This window comes from Colias philodice, chromosome 15, assembly GCF_061535455.1.
Source record: "Colias philodice isolate Cphi_HAF_F1 chromosome 15, ilColPhil1 Martin Lab GWU primary, whole genome shotgun sequence".
Classification (NCBI taxonomy): Eukaryota; Metazoa; Arthropoda; class Insecta; order Lepidoptera; family Pieridae; genus Colias; species Colias philodice.
In genome coordinates this window covers 3,962,172-3,976,664 of record NC_143100.1, presented here as the reverse complement: position 1 = coordinate 3,976,664, position 14,493 = coordinate 3,962,172, and the positions used below count along the sequence as shown (strand labels likewise).

Genomic DNA, 14,493 nt, shown 5'->3' with positions numbered 1-14,493 from the left:
CACTAGCTGTACCTCGCGGCTTTACCTGCATTGATCCGCTCCTATTGGTAAGAGTGTCGATATAAAGCCTATAGAATTCTAGATGATAGCCTTTCTCGATAAATGGACTCTCAAACAGTGAAGTAATTTCTCAAATCAGACCCCTGAGATTAGCGCATTCAAGCAAGCAAGCAAACAAACTCTTCAGCTTTTTATTATTAGAATTGATTAAATATATTATATATTCTTAGCATATCTAAAGTTTAAAGGATTGTATAAAATATTCTCCCCTACGGAACAAAGTCAAGATCTTTTGAGTATATTAATAAAACAATGATGTTGACAAACAATAATTTTTAATAATTTTTTAACGGTTATACAAAATAGAATTACAAAGCAGGCTTATAATTTTTAATGTTATTTGTGTCTCTGATTTAGCAAGTACATGTGACTGACCTTGATTATTTTAGTATCTTGCGAGAATTTTAAATCCTGTGTTTATATTATTATGTTGTTCAATATTAAAAGAATAAATAAAAATATACATATTTATTGCGGAAATGACTAATATTGTCCTTTTAAAATAAGCAAAACGTTGAATAAGAATATTCAAAAGGGTTAGATGAGTAATTAAACATTGATACGACTGTTTCGGATGCATTTAGAGCAATATACTATTGCTCTATTATTTATAAATTAAGCCTAAATTAAATTTTTAGATTTTCCTCAATTTGAGCATACCTATCTTTCTAGTCATTTTCATTGGAACATAGATTTAAATTCACTTAAAAACAATTATAATTTCGGTAGTTGTCGTGATTCGTAAATATATAAATATAGAAATAAATAAATATATAAAAATAAAATAATGTTTTACATTAAAAAGATACATTGATCGATGCAGTCATGTGCAGTGTGCAGTCATTATAAATGTATTTGTGTTGATATGACAACAATTGACAAATATAATTTTTCAACCGTCACGGGAAATTGCTGTTGGCAATTTTAGTAACTACATATAGGAATTAGTATATTGTACCGAGTTTTGATATCGGTATGGGTATCGCATATTAATTTGTTTTGTTTGATACGAACCGAGTAATTTGATTGTGATACAAATGATGATTCAAAATAGAGCTATCTGCAGTTTTACCAAAATAAATTGTATGCATTATTTAGTAAAAAGATGAGAAAAATACAAGGTTCAAAGGACAAAATGCTACATTTCTATAGTCTTTAATCTTTATAGTTTATTCTTTTATTAGAAATCTCGAGGAACTGTGTTAATGAAACCATAATGGTTGACCATTATCGTTCTAAAACAAAGGTTATTTACATTTTCACTTTTAAGTGAAATGCTATGAAAGTAGAATAGCAAATAATAAAATTAGATAGTGAAAACACGTACGTGTCAGATTAAAAAGACAAAACCAACATTATTAAAAAAGTAAAAGAGTATTTATCTTTTACTTTAAGAAGAACAATTGAAAAGACTAACTTTTCAATTGTTATTCTTAAAGTTAAACTTAATAAAGTCGTAGTTTTAATATCATTAGTATAATCGGATTATAAAAGAACTATACACAAATTCTAACTCAATAGTAGTGACAATTCAAAGTGGCTAAAGCTTGGTTAGCTAATTATTATTGTCACGTGGGAAGCTCCCACGGCAAATGGCCTAGTGTGGCCCAATCAAGTGTACTTCATAGCGATAAGGCACTCGTGGTTGCGTATTGCAAATAAGTGCAATAAACAGCATTGTTTCTTTACAAGCTAATCCATTTTATATCTGTATAGTGTATACTGTGGTAAGCGTCACAAAGTTTAGAGTTTATCTCATGGGGAATTATAATTATAGTGTATTGTGGTAGTGAGAATATAGAAGTGCTTTGTATCGAGCAAATTCGTTCTTTAATATAATTCTAACGAGTGAGTTACGAAATGGGTCGATTTACCTAATTCATTTTAGAATGTTAGTAAACTCAACTCAACGGAAGTGAATTTCCTGAACCTCGAAATACTAGGTTATATTTAAAACTGTAATGAAAAAATATTTAAACATTAACCCCCCTCAAACATATGCATAAAATTGTATTCTCATGGCGGAGCTAGTGTACGCAATGGCGCAAAGAATTATGGAACATAAAGAATGAGATAAGCACTCTGATGATACGCAGCCACGCTCTCTTTGATTTATCGAAACGCACAATCTCATTACAAATTATAAGGTCCTCTTTACATCATGTAATTGGCTCAGCAGGGCTGTGAAAAAATAGAAATCCGTTCTCAAGGCGAGCTCACTTTTACACCTAGTGCGCACAGATTTACGCACGATTATCACTAATTAATTCGTTTATGAGGCTAATTTACTCAAACATTGTTTAGTAATTACGAACGGAGTGGAATTACAGCGCATGAATCTTGTATAAGTGGCATATAATAAGCTGGCTTTTTAATTAATAATTATACAGAGGAAATTCCGTTGTAGTGATATATATTGGCAAAAATAGATAATGCTTTTGCTATGCGGCAAATTGTAGTTTTCATGTAAATAATATACTTTTTGAAAGTATGATAACTGGTAACAATGCCGTAGTTACACTGGCATTTATTAAATTAATGTTAATGAACACACCTTCACGTCAAAATTGAATAAAAATTATTTAAATTTTTGTCACATTGACGCGTACTTACGTAATTATGTATAACCAAGACAATCAAGAACAACAATGTTATTGTGAAACTAGAGAATTTATTTTAAAACATAGTGTGTCAATGCTTACTAGCGGAATACGCTCATGTAGTTAACTTGTTTACCTCGTTATGTAATATACTGCATCTGTGTTGTAAACATAAACAAACAAGATAGTAAAATGTATGACCAATCTATTATACAAGTTCAAGACGAATAGCCTCTTTACGGTCATAACTAGTGACTAGTAATTATTTATAACACAGATCAAGGCAAGGATAAACCAAGGTTACAAAAAGCTTAGAGATGATTATTCAATGCAAAAGCTAGATGGTTTATATAAATAAAATAACGATTAATTTTCTAAAGGAAGCGTTTTGTAGGGTAAGGATATTTAACCTGCTACGTAGCTAGTTAGTACTAACTTATATGGTACAATACAAAATGGGGGTCTTCAAGCGTAAAGTGAACAGGTACCTTCTAGGGAAGCGCGTTCCATCTTAGACCACATCTCAGCTTAACATCAGGCGAGATTGTGGCCAAGCGCTTCCCTATTCCCAATAAAACAAAACTTACATTTTCAAAATATTTAAAATAGGTTGGTCATATAAATTAAATTATTAATTGGCAGACAAATTATTCGATACTTAACATAAGATAGTAATCAGTGTACAGACAAAACGTGGGCAGGATAAATATAAGGTATTTTGCTTCTATTATGTTAATTTGGAAGCAAAGCAAGTCTTCAGATTGAATAATTGGTGGTGGTTTTGCAATGCTCGTAGACGACTGTATAATGCCGTTACAAAATGTCCTTCGAAGTGTGATGATACAACTGATTATTTGGATCCATTCAAGGATAATATTAGTGTACAATGATAATTTGGGGTAGTTCATTAGGTTCAGTGCAACATTGTGTTACTTAATACATTATTATTTATAAAATAAAAAATGGGACGCGTTATTTCTATTAGAATTTTCGTTAAAATTCGTAAATAGGTACTTATATAATACGGTGAAACATAATAATCGATATAATATTGCTATTTCGAAGTTTATCTAGAATAAGTCAAATTATTCAATTCGATATTGAATTTTAGCTTGCGCCTAATTTATTATTTCAAAATAGAACGTCATTAATCGTTTACTATCGAAATTATTATCTTCAAATTACATAGTACAGTCTCAATATATATTATTATTTCCTGTCGAAACTTAGCGAATACAGTGCGATACAATAACTTTGTAATTTACGTGCTTCGAATACTTTACATGACACTTGCAGATAACGAGCAGCTTGAATCTCTAACTTTGAATTGCGCCGCTCTGGGAAATCTTCTGAATCATGAGTTATATGCATCTGCTGGAACGAGTGTTATCAACATTATTAGTTCTGTAGTGGGACTGAGATAGCCAATCTAATTTATCTTTTTATATTGTCATTTAAACGAACAATTATTTTAATTTAAGTATAATCTAAATCTTAGAAATGGCTAGAATGATTTTCTTGAAATATAGAAAGATATGTACTTAATGCTTTACGTGATACGGTTTCATAATGATAACAGGTTACAAGCGATGTGTAAAATAATGCTTTGTCAAAATAAAAAAAATACTATCATCCTGTTCATATGAACACATCATTTTTTTTAATGCTTCAAATAATAAAGTGCGTCACACACGGTGAAGATACTATAATATTTTATCTTAAGATACTGTAATATTTTATATCACAGTATCTTAAGGTATCCGGTATCAGCGTTCTGACCATCATTTTTCTTTTTGTCATTGCGTACTAAGACCCCTGTAGAACCGCCATCCTGTTACAAATGACCCACAAAATTTCGGGTTTGGTTCTACAGGGGTCTTAGTACGCAATGATAAAAAGAAAAATGATGGTCAGAACGCTGATACCAGATACCATAAGATACTGTAATATAAAATGTTACAGTATCTTAAGATAAAATATTATAGTATCTTCACCGTGTGTGACGCGCTTTAGGCGCGGGCGTTGATGACGTGAGTACGTCACAGCGTAAATAACGTATACAAATACCACAGATTATAATATGTCATACAAAATAGCGTCCGCAGCTGTTTTGACTCGGTGATCCTTGATTAGATGACTTAGAGTCGACCCAAACATTTGTTAGAGTTGCGGTGTCGCATCTTGTGCAGCATTTCACAACTTTGTTGGCTTTTACTTCGTTGTTTCTACGATCGTCTATACAATCTTGGTGTGTTTTAGTACGAATTGCCATGAACATTTCAGCGTTTATGATGCGTCAGTCAGAATTACCGCGTAATAAGACGACAATTTTTTTTTATTTTTGCGTCTTTTGTACTATTTATAGATACTGCCACTGTTGTTTTAGATTTAATAATTAAATATATCGCAAAATAATTATCTTTCCATTACGAGAAACTTTTATTAAATTAACAAAATTCTAATCGCATAAGCATCAAACTTTCTATCAAAACGAATATAAATATGAAATACCAAATACCAAACAACAAAATAAACATTAAACATTTTAATTACAGCACCGTGTCCTCACCCTGTTATAATAATAATTAAATATTTATTAAATTAATTCCCCCTCATAAAGTTCGGTTGAGCATCTTCGACAGCCGTTACAAATATAATTAATGGAATGCTGTAAAACGTCTTTTACATGTGACGACGATATTAATTGCTTGTGATGTTTGAAGAGCGGCTTCATTATAAGATATAATGGGCGATGCTTTATCACGATATTGATGTTTATAGATATTTCAATGAAGTTTTTATCTTGAAAAACGAAAAATCTAGAAACGTGAAAAGAAAATTGCGAGGTAAATGAATGGGTCATTTATGTTGACATTACTTGATAATACAATTGTTGAAATATTAAACAAGCTACCTTCAAATTTTATAAGAAGGGATACACTTACAATTGTACTATATTAATTACTAGCATTCCGCCCGCGGCTTCGCCCGCGTTTTCAAAGAAAAACCCGCATAGTTCCCGTTCCCGAGGGATTTCCGGGATAAAACCTATCCTATCTCTCAAGTTGGATCGAACTGCACATGTTGTGCGAATTTTATTATAATCGGTTAAGTGGTTTAGGAGTCCATTGAGGACAAACATTGTGACACGAGATTTATATACATGGGTTGATCCAAAAGTAATGATAATCAATATTAAACAAGGTCATTACAGTTAAAATTATTATGTATTCCTCTAGATAGTCTTCTAACTAGATAATATACATCGATATTTTTTTCTTAAACTTAAAAAAAAAAACTTTGACTTCATCCACAAAAACCCCTCTACTGCGGCCATCACTTCGCTGTCGTCTTAAAATTTCTTGCCTCGAAGGTGTTTCTTGTGCCGAGGAGAGAGATAGAAATAACTAGGAGCTAGATCTAACAAACAGGGTGGGTGTTCAAGCATTTGGAATGCCGATTTTTGAATGGCAGCCATTGCAACTGACGCTTTGTGATCTGGTGCGTTGTCTGGGTGAAACAGCATTCAAGCCCGCATTTTGCCATGTCTCTTTTCCTCACTAACCTACCGCAATCTTTTAATTTGGTATGTGTAGTAAGAGCCCAATAAAGTGGCTACCTTCTTAAAATATCCCACCATAATTATTCCTTCAGCGTCCCAAAAAACTACCGCTTTAATCTACCCCACTGATTTTCACTTTGAATTTCTTCATCGTCACTTTGGAAGCTCGCATCCAGGCCATTGATTGTTTCTTGGTTTCAGCATAAACATGGTGAACCCGGGTAACGTCCATGATCACAAATCGTGCCAAAAAATTATCCTGATCTCATAAAAAATTTGGAAATTCACCCTCTAAATGTCGAATCGTTGTTTCTTCTTTTCGTCGGGAAACATTCTGGCACCCACGGTTCACATTCAAATTAATGTAAATACTTGGAAACGTGGCCTGTTGATATGATTTTTTTGTGATAACTTAGTGAGTACATGAGCAAGCAAAAAATATTTATTTTATATTTTTATGTGCACAGGAAATACCCAATTATCATTACTTTTGGATCAACCTAGATATTAAGATTATCAAACATTATAATAATACATGGAACATAAATAATATAATATAGTCGTGGTAAATAAAAATATTTCTCAAATTTTTATAAAAATCTCTGACCGTTACATTTATTATGTAAAAAACAAAGACCTGAAAATCCTTCAAAGAAAAATGTCCCCTTAGAACGTTCCTGGCTACCGCAAACTTTTACCCCATTCCTTTGCGCTATCTGATACCGTTCTGTAACAGCTGTAAGCAAAAATGTTCAACTTTAAAAAGTACAGAAAGGCACAAATACGTTGATTAATTAAGCTGACAAAATCGAAGTTCATAAACTTATTATCAAGAGCGGTAACAGTCAGCCGCTGGGTGTCACGACAGAGCTGAATAATGACGCCGGGTGACATTTAATTTCGGATACAAAAGGCTCTTTATGCTGTTTACCCTAATCCATTTATCCTCGAACTCCGGATAATATTGACGGGGGCCTTTAAACTTTCCGATACTTAATTATATTAACAGAACTCTTCAGCTATTGTTTGGAAATTGTACAAACGTTCGATGGCCCTTGATATATTGAAATTGGAAATGAAATAGTTATGAATTTTGCGTGATGTTATTGCCCTTAACTTTAGTTTAATTTTGTTCTATTTTAGACGCTGGAAATAAAGTTATTTATATCGTATAGCCCAATAAACGAAGAAAATTCATGACATATTTTATTCAAGGTAAACTAACGTACAGTTAGTGCTGTAATCCTTTGTCATAAATGTACCAGGATAAATATAGAGAATTACATTTACAAATATGAACAATTGTGAAAGCCTTTTTTCATGCATGCGTCAAAGAAATTTACGTATTAAATAAAACATTACAATGCAGTGTTATTTGCTTTAAAATGTACATAACTTTTTATTCTTTCTACGTATATGAAATCTACTGAAAATTCAACAATTTTACTAAATTTGTTTACAGAAAACGTTACCAGTTTAATAAATATTAAAAACAAAAAGTCCTCAACAAAAATAGATTCAGTCAATACATTTTATTAGACGCCAAGTCCTTCACGAACACCTGAGTCATGACAGTATAATCCAATTATTTATTATACAATTAATAAGCGCGAAGGCGTTAATATTATCTGTATCTAGCATCTAGAAATTGTATTCGATTTATTAAATGATATTTTCAATCTCTCTATGTTATTCTTAGACAATAGTAATCTCGAAGTCAAAAGTCAAAGTTGAAGAAGAAAAATAGATACAAATATGTTATCAATTTACGGACAAATTACTAAAATTTATTTTTAATTATAAAGCGATACTGTATCGCAATTTTAATAAAATGATACATAAAACCCATAATCCGTATAATCCGATTGGGACTAATAAACATTAACATACTTATTACAACGCCTCATTAAGTAATAAGTTAAACCGTGGATGCATTTTTAATCAATATTAAGCGTTTAATTAAAGTTGGTCGGTGGGCTTTTACATTGAAAGAGATTATAGTTGCCGGTGTATTCAGTAATTGCTTTTATATATCACAACCGTAATGCCTTTACAGATTCGCTACGATCGCAATGAAGTTAAATATTTGTATGGCAATAAAGGAACTGTGTTGTGTTTGAGTATGATTGTAAATGATTTTTAAGTTCAAAGATTTTTGTATTTATATTATTGAGCATATAATTTTTTTGGACTCAAACGCGAAACATGGTTTTTATAAATCGTGAATGGATATCTGTAGTTTTGTTGCAGTGGCAGTTTTAGATGTATATCTAATGTACTTATTTTTTGTAATGAGCGTACTTAAATAAAATTAGAGTTTTAGTTTCGATCAAAGTTTGAGTTAAAAATTAAAAAATTCACAATAGCAAAGTAAGTTTATTAACTCCTTCATACTTTTATATCATTAAAATTGTATATTTAAGAAAGCAGCATTCCTAAGTACTATTCTGAACTAAAATAAAAAAGCATAACTTACGTTTCTGAGTGGCACTTTTGCTCTTGAAGACGGCTCTCACGAACTTAGACGGTCTGTAAAAACAAAAAATTCGTTTGAGTAAAATTGCTGATAGAAAAATTATTTATTCACTAAGCAAATGTACTTTTCTAAATTAATGTTTTGATTTATGACGTTACATTTGAACGGGCCGAGAAATTTTAATGGATTTTTTTTCTGACTAGATTTTTCGCTAAAGGGAATACTGAATAAGGTCCAAGGACGGAAGTTTTTTTTACTAAGAAACTTTACCCTTTCATCGGAAGTCCCTCCAACGTCAACTTAACTGTTTCTGGTATATTTACAAAAAAAGTAAAGGGCTTTATGCGAAATTTGAGATGAAGAAATTCGAGACAAATTCTGTAAAATTTTCCTTTGCCATATTTTATTACACTCAACAAATCCACAGAGAACTGAAAAACAGAACGCGAAAGTTCCATCCTACAAACATTAAAATGCATTTCTCTGTTTTGTTGTATTCGATTACATTCATTGACATTACACTCGGCAGATCCGGCGTAAGTCCACCGGGGCTGAATCGATGTTGTCACAACTCACAACGACGAATAATTCATGAGACGCGAGAGGGCGGCTACGAGGTGTTCGATGTTTTGTAATAGCTACAAGCTTGTACGAATCGATCCATTGTACTATTATTATGCAAAACTCGCTGACGCGCAAAATGCTCGCGCTCTAAAGGTTGGCGGAATGTAGGACAGTGCAAGTGTTCAAGGTTGGATCGCGAAATTGTTTATGAGGAAAATTATGTTAACCGTTCCAAATTTTACGCTCACTGAGAGCAGAGTGCTAAGAAATTAACAGACCCAGCTTGATTTCATTTTTGTACTGAATTTATACAAAACATATCCTATGTAATGATTGATGTTAGAAGCTAACACGAATAGACTGGGGTGGAAGCCTTTAAAAATAATGAAAAGATAAAAAAAATCGTAGTCGGATGAAACCCATTAGAAAAGGAGGGGAACATGATGAAAATAAAAGGAAAAATAAATTACGGTCAATCCGAGTTCGGGAAGTGGGAGGGGGGAGCTTTTAAGAGAAAAAAATGGTTTCTCTCGATTTCCGACAAAACTACAAGTCCTATAGAAAAAAGTTCAATGGCAAAGTTGTAGGTAATTAAAAGTTCTACAACTTTTGTATTCACAATTTTTTCACATAACCTCAAAATTTAGGTGAAAAATTCAAAAAACCAAGTTTTTGGTCTTTTATTTTTATCTACTTCAAAATTTATTTTTTTTCTACGAAATTTGGTGGAAACTTACTTTATTATGTCCCAAATACACTGTAATTTATTTGATTGAAAATGTTTATTTTTTCGGCTTATTTTGAATTAATACCAAAAAAACAACCTAATTTTCAATCGAAAAGTCACCCGTCAAAATATCAGCTTTTATCAAAAACTTGGGGTGCCTTTTATTCATTGAAATCTCTACTTTTATATGGTGTAAAAAAAATAAACACCACCATAGTAAATGTTCTCAGGAAATGCATACAAACAGTGTGATAATGAGCTTTTACTAAATCAGGCACACTTCTCGAACTCTATATCTTCTCTTGTATCGGCTTTTCGGTAATATTTCAAAAGAAAAATAATTATCTGTTCTAAGTTTAATATTTTACAGCATATTCAAAAGCAAAATGATGTCGATAATAACATTTCAGGTAGTTCGAGAAGTGTGCCTGATTTAGTAAAAGCTAATTTTCAGACTGTTTGTATGCATTTCCTGAGAACATTTACTTTGGTGGTCTTTATTTTTTTTACACCATATGAAAGTAGAGATTTCAATGAATAAAAGGTACCCCAAGTTTTTGAAAAAAACTGATATTTAGACGGGTGACTTTTCGGTTGAAAATTAGGTTGTTTTTTTGGTATTAATTCAAAATAAGCCGAAAAAATAAACATTTTCAATCAAATAAATTACAGTGTATTTGGGACATAATAAAGTAAGTTTCCACCAAATTTCGTAGAAAAAAAATAAATTTTGAAGTAGATAAAAATAAAAGACCAAAAACTTGGTTTTTTGAATTTTTCACCTAAATTTTGAGGTTATGTGAAAAAATTGTAAATACAAAAGTTGTAGAACTTTTAATTACCTACAACTTTGCCATTGAACTTTTTTCTATAGGACTTGTAGTTTTGTCGGAAATCGAGAGAAACCATTTTTTTCTCTTAAAAGCTCCCCCCTCCCGCTTCCCGAACTCGGATTGACCGTAATTTATTTTTCCTTACATTTTTGTCATATTCCCCTCCTTTTCTAATGGGTTTCATCCGACTGCGATTTTTTTTTGTTTCAAAAATTATCTACTCTAGTCTAGAAGAATAAAAACAAAAAATAAATGACTATATGCATGCTAGTATTTATATTTTTTTTCTAACATCACTTTAATAAAGTTGTTAATTAGGCTTTAAGTTGTCTTTATTATGGACTACCACTTTATTTTGACTGACAGATGAAGCCAAATTATTGCTGCTAAGAAGATCTGCCAATCATCTTCATCTACAACTGCATAGACTAGGATTAGATCGATTGGACTTAATATTTAAACATACTATATAGAAAGTGTCTTCTTTAGCAGCATTTGAAGTATGTGATTATATTTAACTATATTACAGTTTCACAAGTTACGCATGTTACATTTCGAAATAGGTCACGCTCGCATCTGTGTTGTTACCGCAGTCTCTAAGAAAATCATTATGGTTAGTACAAAGCATGTACTATATGTATTCACAAGGCTTAAGATAGTTTCTGGTTTTGATTCTGCACATCGACGAAATTTTTGTAAACTAATTTTACCATCCATTCGCAAAAAGGCAGAACATCCTTTGGAGATTCCTACCTAAGTGCCTTTAAAATATCCCAATTTACTATTCAAGTTCAAGCGTCTCATCCAGATTCTATATGCCTTTGTATATAAATACAATTTGAAGATTTCCGTGAAGCAGCAATACAGATTGGTTTATTTTATTACAGCCTTTTTTCTCCCCTTCTTTTCCTATTGAAAACTGTGTCATTTCCAACGGACGATACTCAATCAATCAATCAACGTTTTTATTGCATCGATGTAATAAAATTTACTTTTAAGTTGGATTAAATTTTTCTATGTTTTTTACTTTTATTTATGTTTACGTTTGGAGAAAGTAATGTACCTCATTATGATCAATGTTTTGTGGCAATACCTATAGGTAAGACAAATGAATGAAAATGTGCAAGTGGCTAATGACTTTTAATAATAATGTAACATTAGATACATTCTAAACACTACAAATAATTAAAAGATGTTATGAAACAAAACACCATACTAATTACTTTGTTTCTAGTTCAAATAAATTTTTATCTGACTGCTTTATATCCCATGACATCATTTCGTAATGAAAAAAGCTCATCTGCAATAAGCGATACTATCTTATCACTCAAAACCCATGACCCAAATCACTAATTACTCAAATCTCTAGTTTACTTGATATTGAAGAGAAGTCCATTAAGAATTTCCTAACGAATGAGTCCAAAACGGATGTCTCGTAACTCTTTCAATTGTTTTATGTTAATAGTATTGTCTTTTATTTAATTATTCTGTAAATATTCTCACCTTAGCGTTCCCAAAGTCATTAATTACATGTCAGGTTAATCGGTTAATCAAATTTGAGATGGATTATAAACAAGGTTGATGAATTTTTTAAGTAAACATCGTGGGCGTTTTTGTAACTGATTCATTACGTGGATGAAAGATAATTGACAGAGTTGTAAATGGATATACATAAATAATATGGGAATCGAAGTTTCTTCGCCGCGGTAACACTCATACTGCGCTAATTATTATCAAATCTTTATTTTATATTTATTATTGTAGCTAATAGTATTAATTTTATCCTAATGGTTCCTTTCTTTAAAAGTTGATAATGTTGTTATGTTTATGAATATTTACTGGCCGGTTACTGTTATAAAAATGTAACGATAATGGGTTTATTACTTCATCAATATTACAAAAAGGTTTCCTCATTTACGAGTTACGATTTTATCAACCTCGTAATAACAACAATATGGACCACTTGACAGAATGCCGATAAATTTTAAGAGCATTTATTTGATAAGTCCACTACACCGGTGTCCAAAATCTGTCACTCAAAGTTTAGGGTCGCTGAGAGCTTCACTCCCGTTCATTAGATAGCTGAGTTATGTGAAAATGTATGTGTATTAATGTGATAACAATAATGAAGGATTAGTTTGCCCGTAGCTGCCACAAGATCAGTTATCGCGTATGTAAATTGAGATATCTTCTATTAATTAAGTTCAACGTTACACATGTTCATGTCTATTTATCGAGAGGAAACATTAATAATGGCGCTTCTGTTATCTGTTTGGTTACATATTTTGATGACGATCGTTATTGTATGTATTCACCATGAATTTTAGGTTCATATGATGTTCATTTGTATCTGCAATACAATAATTATGCAAAGTTGATGTTTGTCGAATCGTTATAACAAATTTGTTATTGTTCAATACATTACTCTTTTCTTTCTTCAAAAGAGAATCACAAGTTAGGATTCTGTATGAATTTTATTATGTAGATACCTACTTAATTTAACGAAAAGTTTTATAACATACATATTACATTTCAGTTTATCTGTGCATTAAAATATTATTTATTATAAGCTTATTTTTAAAAAGAGTGGTAGTATAGTTTTATAACACTGCTAGTGACACTATTTCACTATCAATTACAACTAAACAATGACGAGAATGTTCAGACAGAGTAGCTTCATAAAAAACTGCTTTCAACATTAACTGTTTAAAACGTCAAAAAGTTCAATATTCATGTTATTAAAGGCGCTATTAAATGCAGAAGGGAAGCGCCCCAATCACGCGGCAAGTCGATACAAATTAATATTGATGTTTATCGCAAGCCGGCGACAAAATGCCCGTGTTCCATCATCCCACCCCCATCAGATGTCACGAATTTTTCATCCGTTAAATCGGGCAAGCTCGTCAAATTGATATATATTACAATGATTGAATACATTAATTGATGCGTTATTAAATTGCAGATAGAACTGGGCTATCCGGTAGTTTCTATCGTAATAGTTGAAACATTAACTTACATTTCATATCCTATAATAAACTGACTTTCATAACGTTTGCAAGTAGGTACGCTTATAACAACGTTAACATAGATATGACTACTTCGATTGACTATAAATTTATAGTTAACAATATACCTACGAATGTAAAGAATGTATTGGCATATCTTTATACAGTTACCGACTACCGTCTACAGACTTACAGTCTCCTACTTATACGGATTCACATACGGATATTTGATGAATTGCATAATTAAAATTTTTCAATCATTAACTGAATTCAGCAACATGCAAATACATAATACAAGAAAATCTCATTTAATATGATTAGTAACTCTAAATCTCACCCGTTACGTCACATCTGTACAAAGCCAAAACAACATGATTACTCCCACATTACTCCACCAAACAAATGACGTACTTAGCACAAATGCATCAGCAGAAAATATTGAGGTGCGCCAACTCATTTACCTCGAGCTTTCACGCGAAACGCTACACGAAAAGGCCTTTAAGTCACATTAATTACTCAATATATTTCTGTTACCATTATTTACTATAATTAATGTCTGCACTGAGCTTAGGAATGTTTGTAATGAACAATGCGCGACGCTCGAACCTTCACTTATTTCGCTGTCAAGGCAATGTCAAATGTCATATTAATATTATAATTGCTGTA

At 31.6% G+C, this 14,493-nt stretch overlaps 1 protein-coding gene across 2 annotated transcripts in view; it reads right to left on the bottom strand.

Annotated features, from left to right (window-relative positions):
* LOC149482110 (uncharacterized) overlaps positions 1–14,493 on the bottom strand; it is a 100,274-nt gene that overhangs the window by 37,291 nt on the left and 48,490 nt on the right. For both annotated transcript variants that reach the window (XM_089704127.1, XM_089704128.1), the window contains exon 3: positions 8,699–8,751. The gene's annotated coding sequence lies outside the window, so the exon portion shown is untranslated. The remainder of the gene's footprint in view (positions 1–8,698; positions 8,752–14,493) is intronic.